The 16,681-nt window shown below is 40.9% G+C and overlaps 1 protein-coding gene, 1 long non-coding RNA gene and 1 pseudogene across 2 annotated transcripts in view; 2 read left to right on the top strand and 1 right to left on the bottom strand.

Annotated features, from left to right (window-relative positions):
- Nucleotides 1-16,681, top strand: part of LOC148342241 (uncharacterized) — a 230,223-nt gene that overhangs the window by 179,862 nt on the left and 33,680 nt on the right. The window lies entirely within an intron of this gene.
- LOC148342245 (uncharacterized) lies at nucleotides 5,869-9,720 on the bottom strand (annotated as a pseudogene).
- On the top strand, nucleotides 13,164-16,518 carry LOC148342244 (uncharacterized). The gene is made up of 2 exons (XR_015842019.1): nucleotides 13,164-13,547; nucleotides 15,141-16,518. It is a non-coding gene; the product is annotated as an uncharacterized LOC148342244 (long non-coding RNA).

Genomic DNA, 16,681 nt, shown 5'->3' with positions numbered 1-16,681 from the left:
TGTGTGTGTGTGTGTGTGTGTGTGGGCCAAGCCCCCCTCCCAAACTGTATGCTTCTTATGTTAAAAACAATGTGTTCCCTGCGTGCGTGCGTCCCCAACCCAAACTGTACTTATGTTATTCATATTTTAATATCTGAAGTATATAAAGCATCCAATGCAATGTTCTATTTAAATAAATAAAACCAAATGAAATAAGTGAAATAATATGAGTTGAAAAGAGCAGGCGTTGTTTTTACCTTTGAATAAGATGTTTATTCGGTGGATATAGGTCATCCATATTTTAATATCTGAAGTATATAAAGTATCCAATGAAATGAGCTATATCTGATTAAATAATGTAGATGTATAAAATTAAATTAAACGAGTGAAATAATATGAGTTGAGAAGAGCAGGCGTTGTTATTACCTTTGAATGATATGTTTATTCGGTTGATATTTGCCCTTTTTGCAAACATGTCTGGACATATTCCCAGCGACATAAGTTTAAACATGGTATTGTACAGGCTTGGGGGGTTGTCCGGGCAAGATGCCGGCCATAGACACCCTCCAAGCCTGCAGCAGCCTCAAGGTGTTTCAAAAGATAGTGAGTGGCGACATCCTGTCGATCGGTGGGCAACCGTGGGCATCCGGGCGACCACCCTCCTCCTTCTTACCTTTTTGTAAAATCTGCCGAGTCATGTTTACTTGTCTGGACATGTATCTGTTGGCTACATTTGGCCAATCGAACCACGCCATTTAACCCGACCCCAGGCGTGGGTGTGTGTGTGGGCCAAGCCCCCCTCCCCTGATTGCCCTCAGTAGTAAAAACAATGTGTCCCCTACGTGCGTGTGGGCCAAGCCCCCCTCCCAAACTGTATGCTTCTTATGTTAAAAACAATGTGTTCCCTGCGTGTGTGTGTCCCCCTCCCAAACTGTACTTATGTCATTCATATTTTAATATCTGAAGTATATAAAGCATCCAATGAAATGAGCTATTTAAATAAATAAAACCAAATGAAATAAGTGAAATAACATGGGTTGAAAAGAGCAGGCGTTGTTTTTACCTTTGAATAAGATGTTTATTCGGGGGATATAGGTCATCCATATTTTAATATCTGAAGTATATAAAGCATCCAATGAAATGAGCTATATCTAATTAAATAATGTAGATGCATAAAATTAAATTAAACGAGTGAAATAATATGAGTTGAGAAGAGCAGGCGTTGTTATTACCTTTGAATAATATGTTTATTCGGTTGATATTTGCCCTTTTTGCAAACATGTCTGGACATATTCCCAGCAACATAAGTTTAAACATGGTATTGTGCAGGCTTGGGGGGTTGTCCGGGCAAGACGCCGGCCATAGACACCCTCCAAGCCTGCAGCAGCCTCAAGGTGTTTCAAAAGATAGTGAGTGGCAGGCAACTGTCGACATCCGGTCGTCAGACCCCTTGCCTTTTTGTAAAATCTGCCTAGTCATGTTTGCATGTCTGGACATGTATTTGTTGGCTACATTTGGACAGTCAAACGCCGTCATTTATCCCGCTACGGACGAGAAAAATGAAGGGTGATGTCTCCACCGCTCCCGCCCCTCGCACCCTCCTATTTCCCTGTACGTCACATCCTTCCTACTGCCGGCAGCCCCCATGTTTGTAGTCCTTATTTGTAGTCCATACGCTGAGTAAAATAGCAACCAGCCAGGTTAAGAAATAGAATACAGCTAGGTTAAGAAAAGAGCACACAGCTAGGCAACCCCCATGTTTGTAGTTTATACAGGTAAGCAAAGAAATATTAGATATTAGAATATTATAATTATTATAGTATATATATATATATAAAATAAATAACATGCAGCTAAGAAACAGCATACAGCTAAGAAATAGTATGTAGTTAGGTTAAGAAACAATATACATTTAGGTTAAGAAAATAGAATACAGCTAAGAAACAACATGCGTTTAGGTTAAGAAATAGCAGCTAAGCTAAGATATCATTAAGGTCGTTTTACCAATTATTTTTCCTTTCAAGGAGGAGCATCATCTTGTCTGTAGACATCCCCAAGTCATCTTTGCAACAAGCTTCAACATGTTTTCACGTATTTCTTATCTATAGTTGGACAGACAGACGACCACCAAGTTGTGGTCGTGTGTGTAAGCATAAACAACACCGCCCGCCCCCCAGAATCACGCTTCTGTCAAAAATAAGCACATCCCCTACTATCATATCCCGACCCCAGTCTCAATACAGCCAAAGCCCAAGTCACGCTCTGCACAGACAAACCAATTTTTCCGGCTGAAGAGCCAGACCTACTCTAAAAATGAAGACGCTCAGAACAAGACGCCGCATGGTCATGGACATCACACCGAGAAGGGTGACAACCATCGTTGCACCTGATCAGGTTTCTAACAACATTGCAGAAATCTCTTCAGGTAAACGTTGCAATTAATCTTTAACTATATAGCTATATAATATTTAATCATGGTATCTTTGTACTGCAGATAGCGGTGTGGATGAACCTACATGCGACCATGACATGACTATGGTTGAAGTAGAAACCCTGACAACTGCAAACATGGAGCAGGATGACGCCTGTACAAATGTAGACCAGGATGGAACCCCTACAAAAACAGACGAGGACCAGGCAGGACCATCATACTCTTTATCGGTGGGCGGTACGGGAATCTTACCAACCCCTGTTGTAGCCTCGTACAACACTGGCGAGCCATCATATTCAGGGTGGAGCCGTCCCGTTTCACCGACGCCGCCGTCGACACCTCCGATGACCCCCACCTCGTCGGCAGAATCTTCACAAAATGCGAAGGTACAACAGCCCAGTTGGTCCGACCAGGCTGAATCTCCACAAATCAAGGAGGTACGAGTACCTAGTTGGTCCGAACAAGAGTTCTCAAACCGTTCGCTTGAGCCCTCTAAGGTTCAGACCGTCAACGACCCTGACCCAGCACCTGCACCTATTTCCGAGGATGATGTACAACATATGTCATGGGTTGATCCTCCTAAGGGATGGGTTGATATGGATGTCGTAATAGTTGTTAAAGCGGCGATTCTTTACATGGTCAGACGCTTTTTGATAAAGTATCACAAAAAACGGGGTTGTTTGCATAGCTATAAATACTTAGGGCATAATTATTATCTAAGACAGCAATATGAGCGCATCATGCCAATCCTTTGCGATAAGTTTTTACCCTGTATTCACTACTTGTTAGATTTGTGTTCTGTAAAAACGGATAAAGAAACAGTCAAGCGAGTTGCAGAGATCTTAATGGTGGAGTTAGCGCTCGTAAAGAACTTACCCGACCGCCTTGCATTGGATGAGAACGTATGTCTTATGATATACCGTGATCAACTTGATGTTTTCGAAGAATATCTGATAGAAAATAATAACTTTGATTAAAAATGGGTAATGTGTTGAGAAAATTATCGATTTTTGGCTATAGAAGCCAAGGGTGGGCAGATATAATAAATAGAACAATTACATATAACCCCGATGATAAAGACCCTTTCATTGAAAATTTTTTATTGTTTATGCAAAAAGTGCGTGCCATGTCTTTGACAATTTTTCAGGAGCCTTGGGATTCGTTTGTGCAACATGTCATATTTTTGAGTCGCTCGGGTTCGATCGACACGTTTCAAAATATTTTGGAAAATGAGATAAGTGTAGGACATGTACTTACCATACTCACGCTGTTTAACGATGTGATAAGATACCGTCTCCGTCATCAACAACCTGTGGATCTCGCGCACGAATTGAAGATGTTTGAAGATCTGTTAGAATCAAATGTTAATCCATCTGTTTTAACCCTGACCTATAGACTTTTTACGACTTAGAGAATCCTTATCATGTGTAACCATACTGAACCTTGTCATATTTTTGATTTTTCTTTCAATAAAAAATGGATGTTTTAAAAAAAGAGGCTTTTGCGTCTGTGTGTTTAGACAAATAACAATGTGACGTTTGTCACTAAATCATAAACCGTCATGAGCGTTAAACGTTGGTTGAAAAAATTGTACTACGATCCCATTCAACCAGCCAGTTTTGGAGGTGCAGATCGCCTTCATTTAGCTGCGAGGGAGAAAATGGGTCAAAAAGTGACGCGTCATAAAGTCAAGGATTTTTTTATCATCGCAAGATGCATACACCTACGAAAATAGGAGCACAGAAAGGTTTAAAGGGAAGTCTCTGCTTTGAAGCTTGCCCCACAGAGTAATAAAATTGCACTTGGTAACAAATAAATTACCGCAAAAGTCGGCCAGCCAGGATGAAATAGTTAAAGACAGAGAGTTTCCAGAGTTAACAAGTATCATTAAGCGTTCACTGTATCGCGTACCATCGCTATTTAGAATTTATTGTCATCGTGCCCGCAGGTGGTCAAAAGTAAAGACGGCTGCCGCCAGCACAAACGGCCCCAAAACCTGAAAATAATATTGAAGAGAGATAGAAAAAGAAATCTGCCAATATGGAAATGCACTGGTGCCGGACTACGAGTCCATCATAAAACAGAAGCATTGTTCGGTAAATAAATTAAGGTTGAATGATTTAGAAAAATAACATAAATTATGCTGCTTTATATTTTGATGTAAAATCTTAAGAGCTCCTTTCAGAGCGCATTCTCGTATTTAGTACGAGGGATTGTGTACATTATTTAAGAAATGAGACATTAAGTGATAAAGACTGCGTAAACATCATTTAAGAAATAATAAAAGCCTCGTTCTTCTGAACTGTCAGTAAAACACCGGACTTAATAGCTCTCGGGTGGTGCTTTATGTTTAGTGGAAAACACCAAAATTTGTTTCATACCATTTATGCTTGCATACTCTTACGCTGATATATTGTGTTTTCAGTAAGTCGATGTCAGATACACAGAATGGAATGGTGTTTATCTACTTCTTTGAAAAGGTAAATATTTTACGAATCCGATAAGAAATGTAGCAATTTTTGTAATGTTAGCAAAGTCGAGTAAGTTTTGCTGCAGATATGACTTGACACCGATTTGACAGTCTTTTTCATCCTTAATCTACTTTTCTTTTTTTTTTTAATTTGACTTGATGATTTATTATCCTGACAAAATTCTGACTAATAGCTACTGTTAACATCTTTGGCAGCGAGACTTCAGCAAACTATTAAAACAATAACAATAATATGCTTATTCTCTTCCTTTGTTTTTTGTTTCTTTTGTAGGAGACATGACTGTGATATATTAACAAAAAAGATGGCAGGAATTTGTTCATATTCATTTTTGTTTGTCTTGGCGTGTTTAATTCTTTTTTAAAAGGAAAACAGGTAACATAAAAGATAGCCGCATTTTCGCAAATAAACCTCATTCTCATTTTCTGTATTTTGATTATTTGAAAAATATCTCTCGGGTTGTTGGGTGCGTGTCTTGAATTTCACAATGTATTATTTACCAGTGATGCACGATAATATTACCATTGTTTTTAACACGCTGGCCATCGATCATGTGGTATTGGCATTAATTTCACAGTTTGCGCCGTGACTTTTGACCGTAGGTCAGTCAAATGGTCCAGGCTGACTTTCTAGACACTGAGCATGAACTGTAAAATAGTCCCACTTTTTCCATGCATTGTAAATGATTCACTTTGTGACTATAGTAACATGGCAGAAAATAGTCAGAAATGTTTATCATTGTTTTCCAAAGTAAATGCCGGTGTTTGCCCGTCTTATTCTGAGTCACAAATCAGAGAAAATTAACTTTCGAGAGGCTGAAGTCAGGACTTGGGCAATTTGAATTTTAAGTAGTGTCTCTCAATGATTAACCGATTATCAAAATACTTAATATTTGATTCCAGATTAATTATAGCGGTCACTGAAGGTGTAGTGGTACACTCGACTCGACCGAGTTGTGTTTTTTACCCTTCACCTGTGCAAACCAGAACACTAAGAGCAGAGTTGTTGAACTTACATGTCCGTAGTTGAGGAACCCTTGTTTAATGGCAATTTGTTCTGCTTCCTCCCGACCTCCTGGTATGTGGACAGCTCATGTGTTGGTGTAGACCCTCTGACCCGTTGTTGGTTGCAGCCCCGAAACCAGCAAGATCAACAGGGATTATAAAATCAACTCCACCAGTGTGAGCTTTCGGTTGCTCGCAGAGGGAGATGGTGGGCCCGGAGCCATGGGGTCTCCAGAAGCAGCACAGTTTACGAGTACTGCCCCTTTCCGCCAGGCTAGGACTGCCCGCGGTACTTGCCAGTGTATGGAGTGACAAAGACAGGAAAGGTCACAGCTTACCTGATGGAAAACACAGGGGGAAGGTGGAAGAATAAATACAAGAGTGCATAGTTACACGTTTGAAAAGTAGCACGCAATAAAACGGTCATCATCAGGCAAGAAAAGGTGCAACAATTGAATGATTAGGCTATCATTAATGTCATGTCATTATCCACACCGCTTATCCTGTACAGGGTCGCGGGAGGGTGCTGGAGCCTATCCCAGCTGACTACGGGCGAAAAGCGCACAACACCCTAAGCTGGTTGCCAGCTAGTCACAGGACGGACATAGACACCGTCACTGAGTGGAAACTGAACCCACGCTGCCCACACAGCACACAACTCGGTCGAGTCTATCCATTAGTCACAAATAATTACAGTGGAACCTCGGTTCTCGAACGACTCTGAGTTCGAACAAATCGGAGTCCGAACAAAAAAATAGAGAAATTCTTGCTTTGCAGTTCGAACAAACATCGGAGTTCGAACGCCGGTATGACGCGTGAGTGCGTACGCGAGGGTGGGATGCTGAGCGGCGTACGGGTGTAGATCGCTCTCTTGCTCTCTTCGTGATCAACTGTTGTCGCGTGCGGACGTGCTGCGTTTTGCTCTCGCATTTTATATAGGTGTACGAAGTGTTTTATCCCCTAATCATGCCACCAAAGAAAGTCAGTGCAAGCAGCAAAGGAATGGTTTCGGTGTTCGAACAATTCGCTTTTCGAACAGGGTTCTGGAACGGATTATGGTCGAGAACCGAGGTTCCACTGTATATTGAAATTAGAGGACACTGCAGGGAATGTCATGGCCATCTTGACATCAATTGCGACAGAGAGCCTGAACTCGACGGTCCAATGATGCTCAACTGTTTACATCAAGAACATTGATGACTCTCATTACACTGGCAGCTCAAAGTGATTCCTGTCTGGGCAGTTGCATGTGAAGATAGCCAAGGAACTTGTTGAGGGCAGGATGGAACCACATGTATGGCGGGCACCGCAGGCAACAACACTAATGGACTTCGGAGATCCTGAGCCAAGCCACCTCCCAAATTTGGCCACCCTGTGCAAGGCAAAACAAGGGAGAAATGAGTCGGCATTAGGTGATAAAAATCCAATTTTGTCGTTGCAGCTGTTAAAGTACAGTACACCTCACAGTGGGAGCATCAAAGACATTGGACTTGACAAATTCTTCTGTCATTACTGGAGTCAAACACAAATGCATGTGTACAAGACATTGTCAAAAAAACCTCATCCAACTGTATGCTTTGATGCTAAGCATGATGTTAGCGCTATCACAGGGTGGCTAAAAGAATGGATACATGCAGGTGCACCGGTCCCAAAAGAAGCTGTAAGTGATTTCTCTCTCGCAATTCTTGGATCTCTGGTCAAAGCTTTTACCCCACATCCCGATTTGAAGAGCTACATTAATGAGTGCTTTAAAGTCTTACTTGGGAATCAGCATGCAAACCTGCCGCCATGCTTTGTCAGGGTAGATGTTGCACATTGCATCAAAATGATCTGCCAGTGGGACTGCCTGAAAAATAAAAGACATTGTGTTAAAGATTTTTATGTGAGATCATTAGCACAACTACTAAAGTCACAATGTGTGGAACATTCAACAGAACTTCTAGGTGCCATCACTATTGTGGCACTGAGTGAGTCCGAAGGTAATGACAGTTCTGGAACCCCTCTCCCATCAGAAAAGCGGAAGAAATATCTAAAAACACAAATTGCACAAGAAGACTGTATCAGCATGCCAGACACAGAGGTTCAGGCACAGGAACCCGTCGAGCCAAATAGGGTGCCGATAATGATGACCAACATTGTTTTTATTTGTTTCCAGTGCTGAAGGTATTTTAATGGCTCCTGGGTTAATTTGGGCTGCTGGGTCCAAAAATGGAAAAAAGAAATCAGTTTCTTTGAGGTGCAATCTTCAGATCAATTTGCAATCAACAGAGCCACACTAATGCTCGACAGTGGGTGACTGAATTATGCGAGGAGAGCAGGTCACTTGCCATGGCTGAGGGAGACGGAGATAACATCCACTTCCTCCCTGAGATTATTCCCCACATCATCAGACTGGGAAGTTACTTACCACTCTGGACAGGAGTAATGGTCCCTCTCTTCCGAAGCACCACCATCACTGCAAGTTCGGCAGCTGTTGAAGCAGAGTTCAAAAACATAAAAAATGGGCTTTTCAAGCATGAAAGCCTTCCCATTCGTGTCGACCGGTTTGTTGCCCGTCATCTTGCCTTCATTGAGGGAAATATGCGGATTTCTGCTGCAAAACAAAAAACAGAAAAGGCTGATGTAGGTGATGCTACGACTGTCTTACGACCTGACGATGTCTCTACTACCCAGAGCGGGGGAAAAAATTTTAAAAAAGGATGCTGACCTTGGTGATGAATCTGATGCTGCTGCAAACAATCTTCATATTACCGAAGTTGAGAACTGGAGAGGCTTAGAAGTTCCACCCAAAAAAGGAAGATGAGTTCATATCTCTCTCCTTGTCCTGAGTGGCTGCATGTGGATTCATCCATGGAACGTAAAAAAGTCAAGGTGCAATTGTTGAAAAATGGAAACCAACAACAGCCTGTTAAACTTTCCAAATTGAAAGTCGCTGTGCTCAACATTTGTGCATTTGATGTCGTGTTTCAGTCTTTCTTGCTCTTATTGTGACAGCTTTTCATTTGAAAAGGCTGTAAGCAGCAAGACCTGTGACAATCCATTCCTCCACTTGGTAAAAACCATCGCAACACGAGGTGTGACACAACACGTGTATTCCAAGAGGGCAGAACTCCTGAAAGAAATATTCAAGCCTGTCCACCTAACCTCTGGTGCTCTCCAAATAGATGCACAATGCCACATCTCGACAGTGATTGAGAGAGCTATGAGGAATCTTCCAAGTGTATACTTGAAAAAACAATGTTCCTCACCGTACTGCAGCCTAAGCACTCAAGTAATAAGGGAAGTTCCGCTTGTGTGTACCAACATTGCTGTCCTGCAGACCTGTGGCATGACTCATCTTCAGACTGCTGCTGAAGAAGGACTGAGCCTTCCTGACTCTACTTGCCTCCGACCAATCCAAAATGCATCTCAGTGTCCATCTACATTTAAAAAGCAAGACAACAGTACAGGAAAGGCTCTGTGTTCAGCGAATGTTTCCCACAGCTACAGTCTTGGAGAATGGTTGTGGATTGACACCGACCTTGGTACGAGTTGGACAGAATTTGCCCTGCTTGAAATTCCCTCTAGTCTGGTGCTGCAAGAGAATATGTTTACTTTGAGAGCAGTCATAGGATTTCAAAGAGGCTTGACCCAGGATTCTCTTGGACATTATGTGGCATACTGTGGGAGGGCTGCTTTTGCCTGGGAGATGTACAATGACCTGGAAAGTGGAGTGAAAGCAGCATCAGAAAAGACAAAGATCTTCCCACATGCTTTGTTCTTCACAAAGCAGTGATTGCTTAATTGTTGCAATGTAAATAGTTTGGTGTTTTGTTTGTTGCTGTTTGTTTTTACATATAAAGCTTTCTCTGCAGGATCTCATCAATTACGCATGGACTGTTTTTATATTAATTCAGTTGTTCTCAAATGAGGGAATGCTACATCGAGGGGTGTGTTTATGTTGTTTTTATTTCAAAATAGTTCAACGGATGTTTAGGCCTCACGTCTGCTATAATTTAAGAAATAATCACATAGCTTTAATGACTACTGATGAAATAAACACGTGAGCAGCAGAACAACATATTAAAAGAAATAAGATCGAATTTAAAGTAATGGACAGCAGTGAAAACAGGAAGATTTTAAGATTATTGCATGCTAGCAAAAAAAAGCTACAACAGTGAGTGTGACATGTTTACCTGAAGTTCGTCCGGCAACAGTTGCTTTCCAGGATCATGAAGAATGTAAAATGCGCAAAAACATACAAAACATCGGTTCATTCCAGGAACTAGTTTATAACCTGGAATTAATAACAAATATGAGTGATTCAAGTGATTAGCTGAACGCGGTAGCGCGATACGTAGCTCCTTGTTCGACAGCATCCAAAACAAAATAGACTGACGCCGGAGCGTTAGTGTTTGTGACGTCACCGCGTGAATTAAAACGTGTAATATCTATCGAACCGGAGCAACACAAACGAAACTTTTAACAGCACAAACAAGCACAAACGAAGCACAAACGAATGGCACCATTCCCGACTCATTTGGATGAAAGTGGGGGTCTGGGTGACGTCACCACTCGAAATAAAAAAGTGTCATATCTCTGGAACCAAAGCAGCACAAACGGAAATTTTAACAGCACAAACGAGCACAGATGCACTCTTAACTATTTCACCCTATTTTTGCAAGAAATGGAGGGCCAACTTCACGCTGATGGACTAGGCGCGCGCCGTTGACCAGTACGGTGTGATAGACTGGATTGTGCTAGTCTAAGGAGTTATATCAATGGAATTAGGCCTTAACTCATTGAGAAACTGGGTTTTTCGGGAAACTGTGTTTCCCCTGCGGATAGCACGGAAGTGTAAATTAAGGGTTCTCCGGTCCCTCTAAAACCGAATCGTGTTATTCAAGGAGTTATATAAATGCTATTAGGTCGTAACTCGTTTAAGAAACATGTTTTCTCGGTGCGGAAAACTGTCTCGTGTCCGAGATCTTACATTGTGGGGACAAAGGATGGACAAAGAGTGAGGGGGAACTGGAGGAGTCTTGTGAAGGTTCCCGAGGACTAGTGATGGGTCCAGCGACACTGAGGCGTCTATGCGTGCGCCGAGCTTCCAGGGAAAACCCGTGTCGGTGAGCGTACTGCTTTAAGAAAGTCACGTGACCACTACCGGAACCGTGTCGACACAGCGGTCGCGCACCAAACTGTGTTTATAAGGAAGCGTATCTGTCAACAGGATGCACGCTCAAAACAAGCATCGAGTTATTGGCGCGTTACTCTGCGTTAAATATCCGCAAGATGGAAGACGTCACTGGTAAACGCAAGTTTTCTGCCTTGTGCGCACTCAGAGGTGCAGCGCTATATGTCAGCAGGACACGTTGCACGTACGGAAGACCCGCTCTTATACTGGAAGTCCATGGAGGCAACGTTCCCTCATCTTTTTCTATTAGCCACACAGGCGTTGTGCACACCGGCCTCTTCAGTGCCTTGTGGGAGGATCTTCTCAAAGGCGGGGGAAATTGCCTAAAAAAAAAAAGATATAAATAGACTGAATAACAAAACGCTGGAGAAACTATTTTTTTTAATAAAAATCTTTAATTACAATGAGTCCATTGTTATTCACAACACTTTTACTTAGGCATTCAGACAGATGTTCACTTAATTTATCAACTGCGTCTCGAATATCAAAGATTTTTTGATGAAAGTACGTATATGTAAAAATAATGTGAATGCAAATGCCTAATCAATGGAATTGGATAAAATTAGTTTGACAGATCAGAGTCTGATGACCCGGTCAATTTTTTCCTGCAAGTCCACCAGGTGTCAGTATTCAGCAACACAGTGTCAACACAGTGTCAATACAGTGTGTCACTGTGTCAAAACGATACAGGATGCCTCAACTACCCATCACTACCGAGGACTGCAAGAAATCTTCTGATAAGGCTGAGGCTGCAAAGCAGGCGGATACATCGAAGGAGCACAGACCTCAACCACCAGCAATTTCTGGGATTACTGAACCTCTTTGAAGATCAACAAGAGTTAGACGACAACCGGACAGGCTGATTGAAAATGTTTAATGTTGTGTTATTGTTGCTAAAATGGTTGTAGAGCTGCTTGTTGGCATAAAAAAATGGGTAGATATTGATCAGAAGTGAAAATAATTGATAACAAAACAAAATTATTATAATAATAAAATTTAAAAAAAATTAATTAAAAAAGTCATAGGCATTGTTTAACGTTTGAAAGGGAGATGTAATGATAGCAGTTATATCATTAGTCACTAGTTGGCAGTATTGCCTGACGTGTGTTTGGTTACCAGACGAACTCGTGTGTACACACATAGACGAGAATGCAAGTCAATAACTAAAGAGACACAAGCCTGCAGCATCACTGGACCTGCGTGACTTCTTAAGATAGAAGACAAAACTTTACAGTAACCATTAAAAAAACGGATAGTCACCATAATTTTTTTTTTTTTTTTAAACGTATCGTAAACATACTAAAGCTGTTGCTTTATGTTATTTACAAAGATTTTTTGTTTAAAATCCCCCTGGCTCTTCTTTTTGTCTTTTCTATATTATGTATGAATTAATAACTGTGTTTGGTTGTTAATGTTAATCAAGGTTTACACAAATAAAATTGACTTGACTTGACTTGACTTGACTTTTTTTTTTTTTTTACAAAAAACGTATGAGTAAATATTTATCATCTCATCAATATTTGCACCATAGAGTACTGAGTTTTGAGATCCTTACGATAATAGTTCTCAAAATTATATTTCTTGTCAATTTAGCTTAGTTAAGGGATATTTTATTGACAATCTAACATCAATCTACAAAGACAGAAAACAAATTGGTGGTGGGGAGGCGCGAATCTTTTACTTCTTGGTAGGGGCGGGCGTGAAATAATTGAGAAGCACTACTAGTATATGCAGACATTATATTCATACAATCTTGCAGCCCGAGTGATCCACAGCATTGTTGCAAGTTCGGTCGGAGAAACGTAAACGTCCCACTGTTGTTCCAGCAGCGGCTACTCGGGGCATAGGCGGAAGTGACGTAAGAGCTGACGCGCAAATGTGGCGTTAATTTAGTTTTTTTTTTTTATCAACCGAATTAAAATATTATATAAAATATATATTAAAATAGAACAGCCAGGGTCAAAAACAAACGCAGAGGCAAAGAAATATATTTGAAAAATTCGTGCTTAAAGCATGACGTCATTAGCAAGCGCGCAGCTTCCGAAGGACCTCGACCCCATCCACCGACCCGTCCACACCGGAACAAAAACACCCACTGCTAAATTCTTCTGATTTAGTGTGGAACTGACTGTAATTTTCTCAAATGATGTCCAGTGCTACTCTAAAGGACGTCGACATAATTCATTAAGTCTTTGTGTCCCGATAACCTCATCTTTGCGCGTTGATGCTTTTCGGTGTAGTTAGCTTAGCTTGTTAGCTAGCTAGCCGCTAACGAAAAGAGGCACACGACTCATCGCCAAGCAGAGATCAAGTGCGGATTTTTTGGAATTATCATTTGAAAATGTGTGCAAGAACGACGCCCAAGTACAAAGAGGAACTTTGTGGAATAAAAGAAGAAGAGAACGAGCAACATCTTCAACTGCTGGACGAAGGTTGCAACCAGCTTCGTGTTGTGCCACTCAAAGCAGGTTTGTACACGTTTTACTCTCATTTGCTTTGTAAAGAACGACTTTGCATGCATCACAACATTAAGTTGTTTGCGGAAATGCGTTCAAGGTTATTGCCGTTTTATTTTTAAATATTGCTTGCCGGCTTGCTAAATATTTGTTTATGCCAAATTAAATCAGTGCAGAAAATAAATGCCAAAGAATAACCAATAGTGGGGGGTGAACTCCATGTTTTTTTTCTCAGTTTAAAATTCGAACTGATTATTTAAGATTTTACATTTTCTGGTTTTTATATCTTGTTCAAGCAATGACTTAGGGAAGGAATTCTGCCTGACTCTAAAAAATGTGCACACTGCGGCGAAAACATCAATGGCGGTTGATCAATTTTAGTGGATAAAACGCAAAATATTACGTTTAAAAAAAACAAGTACGTATTGGTCTTATTTATTTATTAACTTTTTACTGGATTGGTCGGGTGACAGTCAATGGACCTCGGGTGCGTAGTTTCACCCCATCCAAACATTTAAAATACATTGAATGCATCCATCCAGGGTTGCACGGATCTCATCAGTGAACAAGCGCATGCTGCAAGGAATGCATCTGCATCTTTGGCTTACAATGGGCTTAAAAAGGGAGAACGTCACAACCCCCTTTTCTACCAACAAGGCCAGGAACATTTAGTTCCTGGTAATAAAGTTCCTGTGGCCCAGGTGGTTTGCATCTCCCCGCAACTCATAGTTCCTGGTAATTTTTGGAAATGAAAATGATGACGGAACAATCGGAGTTGTTGAGTTTCTTTGTCACTCATTACTGACACCCTATGGCTGTTCAGCATCATTGCAGTTACAAAATAATTCAGTGAACTCTAATAATATTATGGTGTATCTTAGTCTAATTTTAATTCATATTGGATAACTTTTAAATATACATTATTCAAATATGTCAACATGAACGTCAGAGTGAAAGTGTTGTTGCTTAATTTATGTGTAGGGATTTTGATTCTTCACACGTAATTTTGTTTAAAAATTTATTTAGAAACAGAAATTTTACAAAAAAAAAAATTAAAAAGGGGAATGTTGGAACGTACTAGCAGGCTAAATGTCAATAAATCATGCAATAAATCGCGACTCTGATTCCAGGGCCCCTTTAATTCTTTTAGGTATACAGATTAGAATGGAAGCAAAAAATACCCACGATGAAACTATCTCGAAATGCAAAAAGAAATACTTGGAAACATATTTCACTTGAAGGATTCCTATTCTATCAATGACATTATGTTGCGATGGCCCCCAGTGGCCCCCATCAATATGTTCGGGTCCCACAACAGGTGTTCCATCAGACACACACAATAGCCTGTGTGTACTAACTTCAGCTCGCTTCTACAAATGTCTGTGACTATGTCAGAAATGAAATCGGGCATCAAAAGGGAGGTTTACATCGTAGGATGGAATTTTGTGAAATGCCCTCATGGTCCGGTCCAATTCGGGGTCGCACGCGTTGCTCCGTGTGCAGCAGGCTCAAGTCAAGGTAGCACTGTAGAAAATAAGACAAAGTCGCCGCCTGAGGTTTGACTTGACCAAACCAAATGTGTGTTTGTCTTTTTGTGTCCTGCAGACGTCAGACAAAATGATCTCTGTTCTGTGAAAGAGGAGCCAGACTTGACTCACATCAAAAAGGAGGAGGAGGAGGAGATCAATAAGTCACCAGTGAACGTTGTCCCTATAAAGACTGAAGATGAAAACAAGGATGAGAGTGAGGACAACAGAGGGGCGGAGCCTACAAGCAGCAGTTCAAGTCATCACGTGACAACAGAAGGTGATGAAGACCACTGGGGGCCATCACAAGCACATAATGAGGACACATTATCACGCTCTCCTGATGATGATGATGGGCAAGCCAAAGGTGAAAGGGCATGTCACACTGACAGTTGGGTATGTTCTCACTGTGGGAAATCATTAACTTCAAAATTCTCTTTAAAACTGCACGTAAGAACACATCGTGGAGAAAAACCTTTTTCCTGCTCAGTTTGTGGCATGAGCTTCGTTAAAAAGTCAAATTTAACAGAACACACAAGAATACACACTGGAGAAAAACCCTTTTCCTGCTCAGTTTGCGGAACAAGTTTCTCTAGAAAGTCTACTTTAGTAAACCACTCCAGAACACACAGTGGTGAAAAACCTTTTGCTTGCTCGGTTTGTGGCAAAAGCTTCTTTTTTAAGTCAAATTTAACAAGTCATGCAAGAACACACAGTGGTGAAAAACCTTTTTCCTGCTCAGTTTGTGGCAAAAGCTTCTCTTTTAAGTTAAATTTATAATATTGCCTTTATTAGTCCCACAATGGGGAAATTCTAGATTCGAACCCAGGCCTCCTGGGGAGACTGGGTCCTGAACGCGGCGCCTTAGACCACTCGGCCAACAAGTCACACAAGAATACACAGTGGAGAAAACCCTTTTTCTTGCTCAGTTTGTGGAAAATGCTTCTCTCGAAAGTCTTATTTAGTAAGGCACACAAGAGCACACACTGGTGAAAAACCTTTTTCCTGCTCAGTTTGTGGTGAAGGCTTTTCTATAAAGGCAAGTTTAACAAGCCACACAAGAACACACAATGGAGAAAAACCTTTTTCCTGCTTAGTTTGTGCCAAGAGTTTCTCTCAAAAGTCGCATTTACGAAGCCACACAAGAACGCACAGTGGAGACAAGCCATTCAGTTGCAGCATTTGTGCTAAAAAATTCTCCACTAAACATAGTGCTGAGAGACACAATTGTGCTGGTGAGAATAGCAGCAATCCTTGAAGCTTAAAAAAAATAAAACAAAAAACTGAAGGAACTGACTCTTTGTGGTAAGATGTAAATGTGATTTTGAATAAAATATAAATTTAATTTTGCTAAGCTCTTTTATTGACACTAAGCCAATGTGATCAGTGCCAAAAGAACCATTGTGTCTGAGTGATGATGAGTTTTTTTGTGTTTACATCAAACATTATAAATAAAATTGCCTTTGCCTGGAACAACATTTGTGAACATTATGCTTTTCAGTTGTCTTTTTGTCAGGTTTAAATGCCCTGAATTAGAATTAGAATTAGAATTAGAAATCCCTTTATTGTCATTGTACTCAAGTGTGCAACGAGATTAGAGGGCTCCCCTCTCCTGTGCAA

The sequence above is a fragment of the Idiotropiscis lumnitzeri genome, chromosome 2 (assembly GCF_059441095.1).
Source record: "Idiotropiscis lumnitzeri isolate Australia: NSW breed Sydney's pygmy pipehorse chromosome 2, RoL_Ilum_1.0, whole genome shotgun sequence".
NCBI lineage: Eukaryota > Metazoa > Chordata > Actinopteri > Syngnathiformes > Syngnathidae > Idiotropiscis > Idiotropiscis lumnitzeri.
The sequence above is the reverse complement of the archived record's forward strand: the minus strand, read 5'-3'. Positions and strand labels throughout refer to the sequence as shown.